This window comes from Callithrix jacchus, chromosome 1 (genome assembly GCF_049354715.1).
Source record: "Callithrix jacchus isolate 240 chromosome 1, calJac240_pri, whole genome shotgun sequence".
Classification (NCBI taxonomy): domain Eukaryota; kingdom Metazoa; phylum Chordata; class Mammalia; order Primates; family Cebidae; genus Callithrix; species Callithrix jacchus.
The window spans coordinates 49,762,917-49,784,052 of record NC_133502.1 but is presented as its reverse complement, the minus strand read 5'-3'; the positions used below and the strand labels follow the sequence as shown (position 1 = coordinate 49,784,052).

Below are 21,136 nucleotides of genomic sequence, written 5' to 3'. Positions count from 1 at the left end.
GGGAGTTAGAAAGTGTCAGTCACTAGCTGTACATGTGATTCCAGCTAAGACATTTCAGTCTACGTGCAAGCTACAAGTAAATGGTATAGAAAGTACTATGTCAGAGTGAATCTGTCCTCTGGGTCTCTATAGAACATAATTAGTTTCATGTAAAATGAGTGGTTTTCAAGTTTATTATATATGAATTTAATATACCAAATAGATAGAATACAAAAAATTATAAGTGGGAAAATTTCAAAAGATTTATAATTCTCTAGTGAGCACAAAAATAGCCTATCCTGCATTCTTCTCAGTTGCCACAAGATGTGTAGTTTTCTGACTTTTCCCACAAGCGAAGTGATTGTCTTGTGAGGGGCTTTTTACTCTTTCATTTTTTTTTTCTGCTAAGGATAAAAAAGAAAAAAAAATGTAAAAAGGATACATGACTGAATTTGTAAAATTAAAGTCCATGCAAAATGACACCTCCTCCATATAAAATGTTTGAATTATACAAATCTTTGGATGATAATTTTGGAAATTTCTTAGGTGCCTTTCAGTTTACATCTGGTTTATTTGTTGTTGATAATATGAATACAACAGGAAAATGAATTTGATAAATTTCTTCTGCTCGTCTTGATAACATATTTATTTTAGGGAGATATTTTTTCTATAGTGTATTAATAGGGACTTCTGTAACATTTAATTTGCAGCTTTCTCATATATTTGAAATAATATATTAATAGAAATATATTTCTCATGATATTAGAAGTGAATTTTTTCTTAGAAGTAGGGTTTTCCTATAATATTTTCCTTTTATTAAAAGCTTTACTTAATTAAACAAAAGACCTTTATAGCAGAGACAACTCCTTCTAGGCTATACGTTTGGTGAAACAGAGCAATGGCAATGTACATGCTCAGAGTCTATCTTTGGAAAAAGCCCTTTTTGACTACCTGCTCTGACATGGTCTTCTCAGTTGCTTCTTAGTATATCATTCTGTTTCATTCTCTGTCTGGGATTTACTATTATTTGACATATTGTCTTCACTTATTTTTTTCCATATATATGTGTGTGTGTGTGTGTGTGTGTGTAACTATCATTTCCACACAAGATTAGTATCCTTGCAAAACTTGTTTATTTCTTTTTTTCTATACCTAGCAGTATCACTTGTACCACTAAGAATCAAGAATAACACTCAAAAATTACCTTTTCATATTAAGAACAAAAGGAAAGTAAGTGATACATATATTAAGCATCAGCTATAAGTCTGACAGTAAACATGTATGTGTGCAACTGGATCTTAAGATAAAGATTTTGCTTCAGTGCTTTCTAAAATGTGATGCTGACACAAGTTTCAAAAATTTTCAGATGGCTATGCAAAAAAAAAAAACAGTTAGAATAAAGAGCAAGAAGATTGAAAGAGAGAACCAGACAGCAAGGCAAGTAGAGAACATGTAAACAATGTAGGAAGCATGCATTGAGGAAATAAAGCTTATTTCTATCTTTGCCTCCCGCTGCTCCTGTCTATTGAACATTCAGTGAGCATATTCTGTACATGCATCATTTCTAATGCAGCATTTCATTTCTTCACACAAGTGATCACTGCTCCAATTTTTCCTACCTGAAATATCATTCGGAGTATTTAAGGCTTAACTCAGTTGTCAAGGCTTCTCTAAGTATTTTCTAATCCCACCCGCATATAACCCCAAAATATAGCATTTACTTCATTTTAGACCTTGGAAAATGTTATTGAATTTATATCTGCTTCTTCTACTTGATTTTAAGGTCTTTCATTATAGGTAACTACTTTATTGATCTAAGCAACTTGGTGCAAGAGAGGACAACTTGTATGTAATTTCCTATAAATAATGAAATGCAATGTACTCAAGTGAAAATAGTACGGACTTCGAAATCACAGAAAAGGATTTTGTCTGTCTGAGGGATTTTCCACACACCTCCCAGTCAACGTCACACACTAGCTTTGCCACTTTTAATAAGATGCCTAAATTCCCTAAGCCTCCCTGTATGGCTTATAAATTTAGATGTCTAATGCCTCCGTCATAGAGTTTTTTTTTTAGCAATTAAATGAGGCAACATATATAAAAAAAACTAATGTATACTGTATGATACAACTGCTATTAATATTTTAATAATTGCTTTTTAATGGAAATCAATTTAGAGTGTTGAAAAAATACAGTCATATGTATTTGTGAGCTTCTTCCTTCCACAGTTCGGTGTGCTCATTTTTCACTGATGTATAGCAGATTGCCACAAATTGAGTTGCTTAAAACAATATCCTTTCATATCTCAAAGTTCTGTATGTCAAAAGTTTTTGCAAGCCTTTGTGGTATTCTCTACTTTGTTTCCCAAACAGCTGCATCAAGGTGTTAGCCAGGACTGGGGCTCATCCGAGGCTCAGGGTCCACTTCAAGTTTTCTGATTGTTAAATGAATTCAACTCCTCACCACTGCAGAACTCATGGAGCCTATATATTCGAGGGCAGCAAGAAAGCATGTCTCTAATGTTTCATCTTTTTTAAAGGCTTACCTGGCTATGTTGACCCCATCCAAGATTGTTTTCCTTTTGATTAACTCAAAATCAGCTAATTAATAGCTTTATAAAGGGAGATACATCTTATCCATATGTTAATTCCACACTCAAGGAAAGGGGATTATACAGGATGTCCAGGGGTGAAAATTTTGGAGGCCATTAGAGAATCTTGCCTATTACAGTCAAGTTAATAACAGCAAGTTAGAAAATGCACATTTGTAGTTACATATTTTAGCAGTGTAGCTGTGTGTGTGGATGAACATGTGGTTTCAGCAATTGCCTTGGAATATACCAAGTAAAGTGTTTTGAAGACCTTAAAGGAACTCTTGCATGTGAATGAGTTGGATCTCTGGAAATGAGAATCAGAAACATGTAAAAGCATATTTTATTACTCTAAAAACATATCGTTATAATTGCAGAAGGAGCATTGTTTAGGTGTCATGTATTCCTAGGATAAAGACAAACTAATGTTCTGTTCTTTTAATTAGTGAGCAAAGAGGAATCTGGTTTAAAAGAATATTTGATGTGGTAAGAAAAAGGTGTTGAATTTGGTTGAGAAGACTTTTGGTCTTTGAGTGGTACCTTGATAGCACAAAATGAAAATCAATAAAAAACAGTGTCTCAAGAGAATTAAGTGAAGAAATGAAGGGGGGTGGAGGTAAAAGGAGAGAGTAAGGAAGACAGAGGTGAGAACGGGGGGACAAAAAGTACCCCATACCCTTCCCGCTAACTTGAAATATATTTTTGGGCGACAGCAATAAAGACAAAAAGAGATTAAAAACAACTATGAAGAAAGTGACCTAAAACCAAAATGTTAAAATATATACAAATGATTATATTGAAAATTATAGAGGAAAGTATTCACAAAGAACTATACTTCTCTAGGATCTAAAAACCAATTTGAAGGACTCATATATTTTCAACCTAAAAGCTTATATCATAAAATTTTTGCACCATTATTTTTAAACTCTAGAAACACATACCTTGCCCAACTACTGCCTACACACTCTAGAAGAAAACATGGCATTCTTACTAACAAATGACAGACATATTTGTTATGCATTTTAAAGTAATATGCAGAAATAGATTAAAAGCAAATATTGCATTTTTTGGTATCATTTCTTAGAAGAAAACCTTGAGGAAAAATTATTTTTATAATTAGTTTTGACTTCATAGTATACAAAATGCATTCATTTTGAGGACATTTTTATCAAAAATCTCTGAACTTATGATAAAACTTTAAGTCCATATATGTATCTGTTGGCATAATTTCAATCTGAACAGCAAGAACCTATGTCATGAGGGTCGCATTATGCTGGAGCATATATGAGTGTAAAGCCTAAGAACTAAATGGAAACTTTAAGAATGCTTTTTCTTAATAAAAGGAAAGGCTTTTCTGCAATTTGCTTGGGGCTAGAGAATTTAAACAAATACCCCTGGGACATTAAATGGCAAATTAACAGATTATTGAAGGAATATATATATGTTATATGTATCATATATAATATAACACATATATTATATATAATATAACAATATATAATGTAATATAATATTGTGTTATATTATATATATTATGTGTTATATATAATATATATAATATATAACATATAATATGTGTTACATAATAATATAATATTGTGTTATATTATATATCATATATATTATGTTATATATGATATATAATATATATTGAATAATTATATATTTAGTCATATATATTATAAATAATATATATTATATATTGAATTATTTATATATTCAATAATATATATTGAAAATAATTATATATAATATATAATATATTACATAATATATAATATATTATATATATTCCTTCAATAATCTATTAATTTATATAATGGATTAATATATATTATATGTATATATAAGTACACACATATATACATGTGTATTTATATATGTGGGTGTGTATATATACATATACATGTATAAATACACACACATGTGTATTATATAAAAATATGCACATATATGTATGTGTGTGTGTGTATATATATATATATATATATATATATATACATATCTCATGAGTTGGATCTCAGTTCCAGAGATCCATATATATATATGACTCCACATGATACATACTTGCCATTCAGAGTGAATTATGCCAACATATACATATATGGATTTAATTATTTATCATTACTTCAGAATTTTTTGGGAAACATGCTGTCAAAATGAATGGATTTAATATACTACAAATTCAAAAGTAATTATAAAAAAATTTTTTCAAGGTTTTCTTCTGAGAAATGATACCAAATATTTAATATTTGCCTCATATATATATATATATATATATATACACACAGAATATATATGGTATAAATTTTTATCATATATATACACATATGATACATTATATATATATTTTTTTACATGATAAAAAACTAGTTGTTGCAGGAAACCATACACATATTTTTAGAGTATTTTACACATTTACTTATTTTAAAGGAGAAGATAGAACTGCATTGTTAAAGATAAAGGTTAACATTTCTTGGGATTTTATGGTGTTTATGTCCATAGATGCAAGGACATCTTTCTCTGGATGGAGATTTATTCAAAACAAATATTACAGAGGATTAATTAAGCTACCACTTTATTAATAGCACTTATGAACTCAGTAAAAGTCTGACTGGAGCTCCTGAGTTATGATCAAAAGTTAAATGAGACTTCCAATCAGCAAAATGTCCCCTATCTCTCAGCAGTATTTTGGGACACAAGTGATCAGAAAATTCATGGCTACAGATAGAGGAATCTACAGAGAAGGCCCTGATTTGGTCAAACCCACGTGACTACAGAATTTGAACGATGAGAGAAATAAACTTGACCTTGAAAATCTAAACCGCCCAATGACTGAAGCTTTTCATAGATCTGTTTTCTATATAGAGGCATGGAGCTCTAGAAGAAGTAAATTCTTGACTTTAAAGGATAAAAAAAAAATTCTCTTTAGTAAAATTTAGCTCAAGGAGCAGAGAAGACTGTGCAAACAATTTCAAGGTGTTGTATAAGAAGCCCTGACCTTGGTTGCATGACTCAGCATTTGCAATGATACTAAAGGTATCTGTATTAGACAGAGCAGCTATATGAGGTCTCAGGAAAGCTCCAGCTGGAGGTTGCAACTCATGCTAGTGTACTGTAGCAAGGCCTAGTGTACTGTGGCAAGGTCATGTCTTCAGTCACAGAGAAGTATTCTTTGTGTTTAAAATAGTTCCCACTATGTGAATGAATTCCTGATCACAAAAAATCAAGTGGCTACATAATCAGACTATTGGCTGCAACTCTGCCCAACACCAGATACTGGGCAATGACTATCCTCATTGTTATCCTGGTGTTATCAAATTATGAAATCATAAAGTCAGGTGGCCGTAAAGGTAATCCATTGTGCAATTAAAATGGTACTTTCTGGAACTGGCTAGAGCACATCTAGAGAGCACAAGTAAGTTACACAAGCAGGTTGCTGAGATATTGTAGCTCAGATATTGTTGAAGCCAGAGATGTGAGCTGAGAAGTCTCTTTCTCAGCTCACTTCTCTGGCTTCATGGCTAACATAAGCTTAGTTCACAGATAGGTTGGCCTGATAATACAAGCTGAAAATGTAAAACCACTGCAAGACAGAACAATGAGAAGTTTATTCATTGGCTAGGGCTCTTGTAAAAATGTACCATAGTCTGAAAACAACAGAAATTTGTTTTCTCACTATCCTGGAAGCTAGAACTCTGAAATCAAGGCATCAGCAGGGCCACTCTCTCTCAGAAAGCTGTAGGAAATAAGCCTTCCTTGCCTCATCCTAGCTTCTGGTGGTTGTCAGAAATCCTTGACATGTCTTATCTTACAGCTACATTGCTCCAGTCTCTGTCTCTGTTGTCATGTGGTATAATACCTGTGTGTGTCTCCATGTCCAAGTATTTCTTTCCTTTCTCTTATAAAGGCACCAGTTACTGGATGAGGGTCACAGTCACAGGTCCCAAGGGTTATAACTTCAACATATATAGGCTAGTGCAAAAGTAATGTGGCTTTTGCCATTGAAACTAAGTGAAAAAGCTGCAATAATTTTTCACCAACTTAATAATTTGGGGAGCCACATTCAACACAAAGCAAGGATTGACACTAAAGGCTGGTGAGAAGGGGAATCCTCATTGTGAGTATACCTTGGAGGAGTAACTTGGTCACTCGCTTGTCTAGTCAATTGAAGAGCTCCTTGAAAGGAATGAGAATGAGTTCCGAATCAGAGAGGTCTGGAGGAGGGGTACTCAGATTTATGGTAGTTAAGATTTTTGTGCCTCAAGTCTGGGAATGATGGCTCATGCCTGTTATCCTAGCACTTTGGGAGGCTGAGGCAGGTGGATCACCTGAAGTCAGATGTTTGAGACCAGCCTGGCCAGCATAGCCAAACCTTATCTCTACTAAAAGTACAAAAATTAGCCAGGCATGTTGGCACATGCCTATAGTCACAGATACATGGAAAGCTGAGGCAGGAGAATTGCTTGAACCTAGGAGACAGAAGTTGCAGTGAGCCGAGATCACTCCACTGCACTCCAGCCTGGGTGGCAGAATGAGACTTCGTCTCAAGAAAAAAAAGATTTTTCTGCCTCAAATTGACCACTACAGTTCATACATCACATAGGACATGTTCAAAAACCATATAGACAGCATGGCTCATTCAGTGGGCATCAGCCAGCTTATGTTCTTGACCACCCAGTGTTTGTGGAAGAAGCCATGAATACAATAAATGTGGCAGCAGGAAGACAAGCTATGCATGGGCCCAATGGCTTAAGTTTCTTTTCAAAAAACCAGATCTACCTTCTACTGATGTTTGAAAGTCTAAAGTTTACAAAACAGATATCAATGCTTGAGCCCAAGAAATGGTGCTGATGGTTCCAAGGAAACTAATTCAGTCACTCATGGCAAGGTAATTATTTCCAGACCTTGTATCCTGGAGGGAAACATTTCATCCAAAACAGAATTAGCTCTTACTTTAGTACTGATTTGCCTTCCCTGCCCATAGTTTTACTGACAACACCAACATTTAAGACTTATAATATGTGACATCACTTCAGTTTAAAAGTTCCATTTTATAGAAAAGAGATAAGTTGACAATAAGAACATGACTATAAGATCCACTGATTCTATCCTATGTAATATTATCCAGAACTACCTGGATAATGGTATAATGGGATGTCTTATTAAAGACTTTAACTAAGGTACCTTGTCTAACAAAACACTCCTCAGGGTTGCAGTGTTGTTTACAAGAATACAGTTTATGCATTGAAATGATGTCTTGAAATACAAAATTTGAATCCAGTAGTAGAACATACAAGTTTAGAGATGAAAGAAGACTGGACTTTTTCACTACCACTGCCAGTCACCTGTGAGGAATTATTCTTCCTTCCTCTGAAATCTTAGGCTCTGCTGGATTAAACATCTTGGTTTCTGAGGCATGAGAGGTGGGAACATTTGTAACAGGGGATAAAGTAGAACAGGGCTCTGTATTACATAACAGTGTCAGGGAGACTGTGTTGACATCAGAACATCCTCTTGGGCCTCTGGTGGTCTTCCATGCCTGGTATAATGGTGAAAAGACAATTGGAACAATTGAAGCTAGGGTTAAGAATCTCAAGGGTTTAGACTTCTCAGAGATGAATGTCTGGGTAGCTCCATCAGGCAAGCAACAAAGAGTAGATGAAATGCCGCTTGAAGGGGTAGCATATCTAGAATTGGTGGTGGAAATGTGAGACAAAAATATCATTAAAAGTCTGGGGATCAGTTGCAGTAAAGATGACTATAGCTTCTATAGCTTATTTTGCTAACAACAAATTGCATATTAAGCCATTTGGAGAGACTGTGAAGTCTAAGTAACTGACAATATTTAATGCAGAGTGCATATGGATGGAGTGCTGGGTCACTTTTTCCCCCTTTATCACTAATATCCCAGCTGTCCATCCCCCATTGCTCCCCCATAATTTCTGCCAAGGACGAAGCAGGAAGGCCCCACACCAAGTGCAACTCAAACAAAAAGAAAACAGGAATAAACACCCTGAAGAAACAATTATTGATCAATTGAAGTGAAAGCTGATGGATACATTATTTGATTGGACAATCTTGAAAAGCATCCTATATGCTTTGTAGAAGCATCTGTTGTTCATAAGAATAAACTCAATAAGGCATATTGGTATGGTTTTTCCTTCCTCCTTGCCTCACTCTCCATCATTCTTCCTTCCTGCACCCTGGCATCACTTCTCAAACTTTTCCTTCCTCCCTGCCTCACACTCCCTTGTTCTTCCTTCCTGCACCAGGGCATCACTTCTCAAACTATCTGCACACAACACCTCATCTCAAGTCTACTTTTGAGGAAATCCAAGCTAAGACAAGAAGTTTTCTCCCCCACCCCCAATCTTTCTTTCGTATTGCTTAAATCATTACAGCAATAATATATTTATTTCTGATACCTAATTTTTTTTCTCTCTCTTTTTTTTAATTGTATTTGAGCTCTGAGGTACATGTGTACATCCTGCATCCTGTAGGGTTGTTACAAAGGTACATACATGCCATGGTAGTTTGCTGTCTCCATCCCCCCTCTCCCCCTGTCACCTACATCAGGCAGTTCTTCTGGTGTTATCCGTTATCCCTTCCCATCCTGCCCACCCCCTCTTGCTTCCACCCCTCCCCTCCCTTCCACCCCCGGCATCTAGCCCTGTGAGTGTTGTTCCCTTCCCTGTGACCAAGTGTTCTCATTGTTCATCACCTGCCTATGAGTGAAAACATCCATGGTGTTTGGTTTTCCGTTCTTGTGTCAGTGTGCTGAGAATTATAGTTTCTAGATTCATCCATGTCTCTACAAAGGACATGAACACGTCATTTTTATGGCTGCATAGTATTCCATGGTGTATATGTGCCACATTTGTTTTTGTTCAGTCTATCATCGTTGGGCATTTGGGTTGGTTCCAGGTCTTTGCTATTGTAAACAGCACCACAATGAACATACGTCTAACACCTGATTTTTCTTTCTTTCTTTTTTTTTTTTTTTTGAGACGAAGTTTCACTCTTGTTACCCAAGCTGGAGTGCAATGGCGCGATCTCGACTCACCGCAACCTCCGCCTCCTGGGTTCAGGCAATTCTCCTGCCTCAGCCTCCTGAGTAGCTGGGATTACAGGCACACACCACCATGCCCAGCTAATTTTTTGTATTTTGAGTAGAGACGGGGTTTCACCATGTTGACCAGGATGGTGTTGAACTCTTGACCTCGTGATCCACCCGCCTCGGCCTCCCAAAGTGCTGGGATTACAGGCATGAGCCACCACACCCGGCCTCTGATTTTTCAAAGTAGCAAACAAACAAAGCAGACAGTGTTTCATAGCATAGACTATTAACACATAGATTAGCATGCTTTGGTTATTTTCAGCATTATTTCCCTAAAAGCCTCAATGTCAATTAATAAAACAAAGAGTTGCCTATGTTTAATTTTAAAGTCCTCAAGAAGAATTGATAAACTATCCTTTGATACAATGGGCAGTCACTTGAAAGATGACTATCTGTTATTGAGAAATACTTGCAAGCCTGTTCTCTGCTCTCTTTCATGAGAAGAGACAACCAGAAAATCTGAGAAAGTAATTAGGTTATCTAAGGTAACTCCAGAGAATTATATACAATATCCTGCTTGTTACTTGTAGAGATCTCTTCATTCATCCAAACCACTATTATGTTGATCAACTACTAGGTTCCAGGAAGTTTTCAGATGTTTAGAGTACAGCAGTGAATAAGATAAAGAGTCTCTGACTTCTTGCAACTTATATTCTATTTGGTAAATGAAACAAAATAATAAATGTATATGTCATGTAGTGGTGCATGCTAAGAAGAAAATGATTAGAAAGGTAAAGGGAGATAAAAGGGATAAAGAGGGCTGATGACTGGCATCTAGACAAGGGAATAGAAAAAGGCTTTCTTAAGATGACATTTCGACAGCCTCCTGAAGGAACTCAGGAAGTGAACCATCAACTATTTAGGGATGAGTTTTCAAGACAGAAAGAATAAAAAGTCAAAGGATCTGAGGCAGTAAAATGCAGAGCACATAAGGAAAGAATGTGAAGGCCAGGGCAGGGTGCAAAGGGGAGGCAGGAAAAAGAGGCCAGATTGCCTAGGGGCACGTAGGCCACTGTAAGACCTTTGCTTTTTTTTTCTTAGAAAGATGGAAAAACCCATGCGTGTTTTATGCCCAGGGAAATATTGACACTAAAAGAAGATGCTAAGCAGAAGTGTGATTGGGATTCTAAGCAAGCAGTGGGGTAACAATAGAGTCTCAGGATTCCATTAACTTTCAAGGCACACAAAATTAATTGGAAAGTTAAACATTAGGTAAAACTATTTAAACTCCACTTTAACTCTACAGTAATGTGAATTCAGTATTTAGACCACTCTTTCTCCTACTCCCTCAATACCTGAGATTGTTGATTGATAAAATATCAGTAATTTTATTGCAATCTGCTACAATAGAACGTTTGTGAGAGAAAGTTGTGATTGCCTGTGTCTAAAAGCTTCACAGACAGAATGCAGAAGCCATGGATAATGCTGAGCCTCAGACCTAAGGGATTGCCCTTGGTTAATTGCAAAGTTTATTTTTTTGTCTCTTTTTATAATGCTGTGTCATCTAGGGGTCCCCAGTCCAATGGCTTGTGTTCTGTTGCTTAGTTTCTCATGTCTACTGAACAGCTGCTAAATGTGGCAGCCTGGTGTGCAGAGACCACAAGTCACGTTTCCAGAACATGTTCCCACATTACCATCATCATTTCACATTTTAAAAGGATATCAACTGAAAATTAGGTGCCAATCTACAAAAGCCATTATAAAACCCATTTATATAAGTAGATAATATAAAACTTGATGTTCAAACAACTTTTATTTTGTATAAAAATAAAAACAAGGTACATAACACCAGAATTACTTATTGTCTCAAATATCTCAAAGGGGTACCCTAACCTATATTCTATATTTATGAATTGTTTATTTCAAAGAAAACACGTGATTTTTAAGGAAACTAACCTGACGTTTATAGTATGCCTTGTATACCTATGCCCTTGATTTTATTTTCTCAAATGGGCAGAGATTTGAAAATGGCTCTCATGAAATTCAGTTACCATTTCTTAATGTGCCAGGGCTTCCAAATAATATAATTATGGTAAATTCTCAGAGATTATTCCAATGATCAATAGAAGGTGTTTGCAGGGTAGAAAAAACGTTGCCTAGCTTGCCCTCAAAACAATTTATCTACCAAAGGCAGTCTTTATAGTAAACCAATGAGCAAGTTTATTTTCTCCACCCAGGGCCAAGAACTGCACTGATTTCCCAGCTTTGCACTTCTGCCATATGAGAACACAGCCAGGAGAGAGAGAAGAAATGGGTAAAAGTGGCAGCAGGAAACTGTGTGCACCAGCAGGTGTCTAGTCACAGCCTCTGTGCCATAACATATCTGAGTTTCCTAAGCAACTATGCTCCCTAGGAAACTGGTTAAACTGCTTCTATAGAAACTATTAACTGAGCAATTCCTCCTTAAAACCAGTTTTATGTAGAGAGTACAAGAACGTGATGGGAGAATTTTTTCCACTTCCTCAGTTCTATGGGTCTTCTTGTGGAATATTTTAGAACTATACTGAATAAATGTGAAACTGTATTTGTCATGGTTTTTATTAATTTTCTGCTTATTTCATTGCCTGTAATACAGAGAAAGCAATGTTGTAGAATGTTGTTCTTCATTTGGTTGTTTTGGAGAACTAGAGAAATGACCCAATTTGCTTAGGAACTAATTTGAGATTTTCCTCTCCTAAACAATGGCACATAAATGACATACACTGTATCTTGGGTTCAATAGAACATTGCATTAACCTGTCATAATGAATTACATCTTACCATTACTGAATTGAGCTGTATTTATGCAATATCATGAGAAACATGGAGTTACATTTTTAATACAGAGAAAATGCATATATTACCTAAAATACATACCTTCTTGTGATCTCCATGTTTTATTTACATGTCTATGAAAGTTAATTTTTATTACTGCTTTCATTTATTAATACAACCTTTAAATATCCCATTTATATCCCTGTTTCATTAATTTTAAGACAAGATTTGCAGTTTAGGAATAAACATTGTCTAGGGCCAAGATATGTGTGAGTTGACAAAAGAAAGAAAAGAGAGTTATAAAAAAATCTTCATTGAGTTCTTGATTCCCATTATGGTGCTTATTATAGTAGAAAAGAATGTACTTGTTTTCAGATCGGTTTGACCCATCAGAATACCAGTCCCATGAGAGTAAGTATAGTTTTCATTTTTAAACCCTAGCTCAGAAAAGGATCATGAGTGTTTGGTAGATTTAAAAAACTTTTGCAAGATAGAGTGAAATGAACACCCCCCAAAATACCTGGGAAAGCTGGATCTTCTCAGTTTTTCACAAGAAAATATTTTTTACTTTTCTCTGCTCTATGTTCAAATACATGTATTAATATGTTAAAGAAGGTAAACTTGTTCTTATCTCCCTAAATTAAGTAGTATTCGTATAGTTGTATGCTTCTCTTTATATGTACATATATACTACACAGATGATTTTACTTAAATAAGATAATGTGATTTTACTTTTATAATACACATATTTGTCTTAAATTATTTTATCTGTCTTATACCTACCCCAAGCCTTTCATATTTTGTTATTGTAAAATTAATTTAGTAGAAATTCTTATGTATTGTAAGTTTTAGCATTGGGAATACTAGAGCAAATTTTTTTGACTATTGAGGCTGCTTACATCTCTTGCCATATTTTAGATATTTTTTACATATCCAAGTATTTCTATATTTTCTTACATTCTTTTCAACATTTCATAATTTTTTTTAAAACCCTCAATTACTAGATCATACAAATAAGCTTTTATATTATCTTGTCACATTTTTATTTGCCTTATCTTCTACATTTATATCACCAGGGAAGATAGAATTTATTTTTGTTCATACTTTAAAATCAAAGTCCTAATTTATTTTCTTCCAGAATTAGCTGGATGGAGAGTTTCCCCACTCCAACATATATAGAGAGAACATAAGACTAATTAGCCATAGATAATCCCTTTAATTTTAGAAATTGGCTATTTATTATTAAGTGTCCAGAGCACACCAACACATAAATTACATAACAATATTATTAATAATAATTTCTTTGTTAATCCTTTTAAGATACATCACATTTTCTTGCTTTATTAAATAAAATTGAGTTGACATGATTTAATATTTTACTAATGACCAGGATAATAATTATAAACATCAGTGATTACATTTTTCACTGAGGACTATTTCTGCCTTCCTCTTACTCCTCACAATAGACTTGAAGGTCTTCACCATTTCTACCTTAAATCATTCTCTTATTTTAATGTGGTGGAAATACAGGCTGACTTCCTTCTAGCTAATACTCCACAACCTTTATCACTGTCTCCACCAAAAGAATTGTCCATGTTGAAATTCCACAAATGTGCCTCTCCAGTCTTTGTTTCTTTTCTCTCTATGTTCTCTCGATAGATGACCATTATGAGTTGAATTGTGTCTCACAAAAAGATAAATTGAAGCCCTGACTCTCAATACCTCAAAGTGTGACCTTATTTGGAAATAAAATCTTGTACCACATAACATTTTGGTCAATGACAGATCTCATATAAAACAGTGGTCCATTAACATTATACCATGTTTTTACCGTATGTTTTCTATTTTTAGATATGTTTAGAGACACAGATACCACTGTGTTACAATTGCTTAAAATATTCAGCACAATAACACTCTGGACAAGTTTATAGCCTAGGAGCATATATCCTAGGTGTGCAGCAGACTATACTAACAATGTAAGTACACACTATGATGTTCATGCAATGACAAAATCACCTAATAATGCATTTCTCAGATTGTATCTCTATTACTAAGTGAAACATCACTGTAGTGTCACTGCAGATGTTAATATTTAAGATGAGGTCATACTGGAGTAAAGTGGGCTCTTAATCCAATATAAGTGGTATCCTTACAAGAAAAGGAGAGAGACACACACACATAGGGCAGAATGTCATGTGAAGACACAGAAACACACAGGCCATGTAAGAAGGGAGGCATAAATTGTAGTTATCCTTCAACAAACCAAGGGATGCCTAGTCCTCCAGGAGCTGAAAGAGAAAAGCAAGGATTCTCTTCTTGAGGCTTCAGAAGAAGCAAGGTCTTGCCATTTCCTTGAATTTGGACATGTAGCCTCCAAAGATGTGAGAGTATAAACGTCTGTTTTTCAGAGTCCCCTAGTTTATAATAATTTATTGTGGCAGTCCAAGGAAGCTATCAGATACACATTTCCTTCCAAGACTATATTTCCATCAAATGTATTTCATCAGCGTAAGTCTTTCTTTTATGTATAGACAATCCGAAAAACAAAAAACCATTTTAAATTCAAAAAACAAAAAACTATTTTAAAATTAGACATACCCAACGACAAATTTTTCATTTTCCCATTTCAACTTGCCTCTCTCCAAGCTAGTCATCCTCATTTTAGTGAATGACTTTGCTAAGTTACAGAAGCTACGTACCGAAGAATCTACTCTTTCCTCTCAAAAAATGCCCATACCATTTATCACTAATCCTGCCAAAGTGCCTCTAAAATGGAGCTTGCATTCTTTACAGTTTCCTACCTCTCTGTTTCACTAGTCTTAGCCACCAACATTGAACTGGATGAGTTGAATAGGCCACTAGGTAGTTCTCCTTTTCATTATTGCTCACTTTTCTTACAAAAATTAGAGACATTTTAAATGAATATAAAATAGATCATGTAACTCCTTTGCCTAGCCTTGTAGTTGTTCTCTATTACACTTAGACCAGAATTCAAATGCTTTAATTTAAATTGCAAGACCTCCCTGATATGGCCTATGCTTATTTCTCCAACTTCAAGTCAATTCACTCTTCTACTTACTCACTATCATCTATCCACACTGCTAATCTTTCACATACTGGTGTCTTTGATTCTGTTTGCTTATGCTGTTCTTTTGAGTGAATCATTCTCTCCCATACCCACAGTCGTTCTTTTTCATGGATGTCTCCTCATCATCATTCAAGTGTCAATTTAAGTGCTTTCTTAGAGAAGCCTTCTTCAATTATCCTATCAAATCCTGTTGCTGTAGTTGCTACTACTGTTAATCTATTTAAAAATATTTGGCTATTGGCTCCATCATATTTACCATAATATTATACAATTTACAATGTACAAAAAATTGTAAAGTTCTTTGTAAGCAAATTTGATAGTTGTCTGCCTCCCACTTTAGACTCTAACTAAATTCTGTGAAGAACAGAGACATTCTCTGCTATATCTTGCTTCTTAGTATAAAGCCTAGCAATGAAATAGCAATCATCAATGAAGAAGAAAGGGAGGGAGAGATGGAGGGAGGGAGGGAAAGAAATGAGAAAGATACTGAGGGAGAAAGGAAGGAAGGAATAGCATAAACAAGAGACATTATTCCTAACATGAAATGGCTCTCATCTAACATGCTGAAAACCTAAAAAAAAGAAAAGAAAAGAAAAAAAGAAAGAAAGGCTCATCTATTATCAGCTGTTCCTTGCCTCTGTTGACATGTGTCCAGCTATTGGAATCTGTGGCATTGTTTTAAGTAGCCAATGAGTGACTTTAGCTTCTAGATGGTGTATATTTAGCTAGTTTTGCATTTTCTCTAAATTTTGTGTAAACAATTGTTTTTTAAATGTTAACCTTAAAGAAAATCTGATTTCTACTCCATCAAGATATTACAATCACTGTCTGCAATCATTCAGTCATGTATTCATAGACTATGCATTATCATTTGATATTTATTCTAAAAAAAACCACTAAGGTATATTCAAATATGTATTAAATATTAAAATGTTGTTTACATTTATTTATTTTTTAATATTTTATTTATTTATTTGAGACAGAGTCTTGCTCTGTTGCCCAAGTTGGAGTTCAGTGGTGCGATCATGTCTCATTGCAGCCTTGACTCCCTAAATGAGTTAATATCTCAGATTAAACTGCCGATTTTGAAAAAGAAAGTTTTCAGTTCTTATTGAAAGTAACTAAAGTAAGATAGAAGAGGCTGTCTGATTTATCAGTAATATAATTGCCTAGTTAATTGTTTCAAACTTTAAGGAATTCTGGAAATATTAAATATTCACATTACATAGTTTAAGGAGAAGTGATATAAATTGTTTGCTCCAATTTTTTTCTCCTCCTCCAACGTACTGGTTCTATTTGTGAGATGCAAGACAAAGTAATGGAAGGAAAGAAGAACATACAAAAACAATATTTTGGAAGTATTTCTTCAGGGTAATTAGGCAGCTTTCACTCAGGCGTGTTCAGAAAGTATATGCCATGCTCACAGAACATCTCCATGAGTTCAACATGGAGGGTTGCAGAAAGAAGGAAGCAGAAAGAAGCAACATGATGGGTTTCAAGCATAAGTCATGAGCACCTTACCAGAAATCCTAATTAACTGAAGAGCTTTACAGTGCCTGCAATTTATATTTATAAGTGAAGATAAGCTTTTCTCCAATAACATAACGGAAAACAAAAGAAAATTAATCAGTAAAAGAGAAATTAGTGGCCTCATTTATGGATTCTTACCACATAATTATTTAAAAACATTGACACTACATTTTTATGTTTTACTTTTTGGAAAAGACAGCTTGAGTTAATCTGATAGTCCCTCAAACTCCATTGAATGTGATTTCAGCATAAGATTTCTATTAAATAGCTACTAATAAAAGAACAAAAATTTGAAAAGTGGATAAGACTAAGTCTACACTGTTACTCTATGATTTATTAGTGCTTCATTCCATTGAGGGTAGAATTTTTCTGTCTATGTTTAATAGTTTCTATTATTTTTCTACAATGGGAAAAAATTAACTAAAACTGCATATCTCACTGGTCCATAATGAATGCAGATCTAATGTTAGACGATGTCAATGAGTGGGAAAATACAATTATTCTCATGGCAGCAACTCTTAATATAGGTTATCTCTCAACAAGCTGTTGGCTATTTCAAAAAATTAAAATACTCAATCCAAAACCATCTTGAGATATGTACGGTAATGCTAGACTTTTTTTCATAGCCTTGTATTTAGAACTTAGCATTTCTTAAAATTCTTGTTTCTTAGCAAATTGGCAGAGTTGCTGGCTTGAAGAAAATTGTTAAAATTTCTGAAAGACCATGTGTATTTTATTTTAATGTTCATCATATGTATCCTTTCCAGGAAAAGTAGTTAAAATTTGGCTTCTATATTCATATAGATGAAGGAAGCTTAGAGGCAATTTAGCTCATTCTTCTGTGTTAAGCAGTGACTATTTCCTCTGAGCAATATCAGACTGATAAAAATCAATTCTTCTTTTCAGACTTCTGTAACAAGTTACTGCAAGAACCTTTTTATCTAATGACAGTGTGCAAATTTCTTCACTGTATTTAAATTTTTTTCAGTTTATCTCTACCATCATAAAGGCAGAAAGAACTTTCAGGGATAATTTATCCACCCCAGTGTTTTCATATAAGAAAGTAACTGAATCATTTAGATAGCTTGTTGTCTATTCTATTTTTAAAGATCTTTGCTTGAAAGCTTGCTGAAGAAACACCATGCATATTTGACATCATAAGGAAAGAAATGGTAAGAATTTTCAGACAAATATTCTGAAGTCATAGAAGACTGGGCTGTAACTGTTTCCTAAATTTATAGTCTTGGATAAGTTATTTCAGTTCTGATGTTATGTTTTCTCATCTGTAAAATGACAATGATAATACATCCACATGTTTGTTACAAGAATTAATTGCTGTGATTCAAGTAGAGTTCATATGTATTTATAATAGGAACATTGCTTTCCTGACAAGGGTGTATGAAATTTAACTTTCTATGAAGGTAAAGTCAATATTTCATATAGGTAAGCTAGGCATTCATTTATGAGATGTGGTTTAGAAAAAAATACTATAAATTAAAGGTAAAAGTATGTTAAATTATAATTGCCACATCATACTCCAATAAAGGTTATGATTAGTTTGAACCAGGTTAAAGACTATTTTTACAAAATATTAATTTAAATGTTCATTTAGGGCAAGCATCTTGTCTACAAAAATTTCTGACCATGAAATTTCAAACTTTATATAAAATTTCCTAACCATGAACATGGAATGTTTCTCCATCTGTTTGTGTCCTCTCTTATTTCGTTGAGCAGTGGTTTGTAGTTCTTGAAGAGGTCCTTTACATTCCTTGCTAGTTGTATTCCTAGGTATTTTATTCTCTTTGCAGCAATTGTGAATGATGAAGACACTGTTATCTCTATAAACACATTATTCTGTCTTCAAATAACTACAAATATAAAGAAGTTTATGCCAACATTTCATTGTAATTTCCTCCTGTAATTTCTACCCATTTGTATTGGTTATAATTCTTAGATATTACTCTCTCAATCCCATTATAGTTATTCTAATATTTATAAATACCAAGCTCCATTCTCTACTATTTTTCCCTTCAAATTAAATCTCCCTACAGTTATTGTTTACCTCATGTAATTAAAATTCTAGTCATCTCATAACCACATTTATCCTTGACATATGTAATCTATTTAGTACACCAAACACTTGAGTTAGCAGCTAGGAATTGTTCTTTCCTTCTTTCATCCCCTTCCCTTCCTTAAAAGCAAGGGTCTAGACCTATGTGTATATTATGTTCTGTCTTGCAAGTTTTGGTTATAAACTAATCTTCATTCCTGTATTCACTAATGGCAGACATAAAATATGATGTGTCCTAAAGTAATTATTATCTCTTTAAGGAGAATCTTGATATGCAAAATCCATTAAAGTACAAAATAAACTCTAATGGTAGGGTGAAGTTATATGATGTGATGATGATTAAGAAAGAGACTCTGTTCGGGGTTATATCAAATGACAACATAGAGAAAGTTTCCATTTCTAATTACTCATAAAGGGTCTTTTTCTTTTAAAGATATATTGAGACAGACAATCAAGAGTTCTCTAATTATCAACAGGGATTTTGCTACAGATACCAAAGTCCATGGTCATTTCCGTCAGAAAATATTAGGAGAGCATGGGATGTTTGCAGATATTTACAGTTCTTATACGGCTGGCTGAAGTAATGCCCAGAGAACTTTAGAAATTTGTACAAGGTCATACTCTTCGTTCACTTGGAAGATATGCCTTACCTAAATCTAGGCGTACTGAGACTTGGGCCCATTTTTATTTTATTAACTTCATGAAACAATCATCAGTTGATGTTTGTGGGGATGAAGTGATATTTTAGATAGAAGGAAAACTACCCTGGAGTCGGCACATTGTCAATACAAATAATCACTTATGGACGAGAAAGGATAATTTTATTTCTGTTTATATTTAAAGAGATACGTTACGAGAACTTTATATTTGCTATAGAGTAGAGAATTTGCTAGTGATGATATTAGGATCACCTACGTTGTCTTTGACATGTTTGTTCTCTTTTTGATTGTTAATTTCTATGCAATTACAAATTTAATTGGTATTTACAATTAGTAGGTAGATTTCTGACTTTCTGAGCCATTCAAATTCAATAGTGTCTAATAACTGTTTGTCATTATCAATACAATATGTATTGTGAGGCAGATAACCTATATCACGCAGTCATTTTAAAAATCAACACTGTGTTTTACGCCAAAGGGTTAATCATTGAGAATTGAGAATAGTTGTTCAGGCAACTGTGAGCTATCTTGTTCGATGCGTGGATTACTGTGGTTAAAACAATGGCCTTCAGTTTGCAGTGCCATCTGCCTGGTACATGTCACTAATACTGAATTCATTTTTTAGAGCAGAATCATACACATAACTTCCATTGCAATTACTGCAGAGGAAGAGAGATGGAAAAGTAAAAATGAAACATTTCAAGGATGAATGAGCACTGAAAATTGGTAAAGTGGCAGGAAAATCCAAGCTTGAAGAATGAAAAAGTAAATAGATGGAGAAAAAGGAGTTTGGAAAGCAGGAAAAAAAATGATATTTTGTAGAAACATCTGTTTGCTGTTGCTAAAAATTTTAGCATTTAAATGTTCTCATTTGGGCTCTGAAGTTAGCACTTCCTTGAAGTAGTTCACACCTTTGCTATTGCCCCTGTTCAGCTACAGATCATTTTATGCAAGGCTGATTTTAACAAGAAATGGTGCATTAATTTACAATGTGTTGAGTGTTTTAAAAGTGGCAAAATCTAGGCTTTTGTAAAATTTTAGAATCTGAAAAAATAGAAATACTTATATAAAGCTCTTTAAAATACCAGAATGGCTTTGTGCACAAGAAATAACATGCTGATTAAGAAAACTAAAAAATTCAGTAATAAAAAAAGAAGTATAATTACCTCTAAACCAGTGGGTTTCCTGTGACTCTCTAGAGTTTCTATTTAGTAGTGAAGAACATATAAACTTAGACACTATTTAAATATAGTTGTTTATTATAATTTTCATAATTTTCTTCCTTCTCTACCTCTTCTCCCTCTTCTTTCTTCAACTCTCCTCTTTTTGTTATTTCTATTTTTTC

General features: G+C 34.1%; 1 long non-coding RNA gene across 1 annotated transcript; it reads left to right on the top strand.

Annotated features, from left to right (window-relative positions):
- Positions 1-7,793: 7,793 nt before the first annotated feature.
- Positions 7,794-20,903, top strand: LOC118151535 (uncharacterized). Its single transcript, XR_004739899.3, has 3 exons — positions 7,794-8,279; positions 18,171-18,233; positions 20,417-20,903. It is a non-coding gene; the product is annotated as an uncharacterized LOC118151535 (long non-coding RNA).
- Positions 20,904-21,136: the final 233 nt, after the last annotated feature.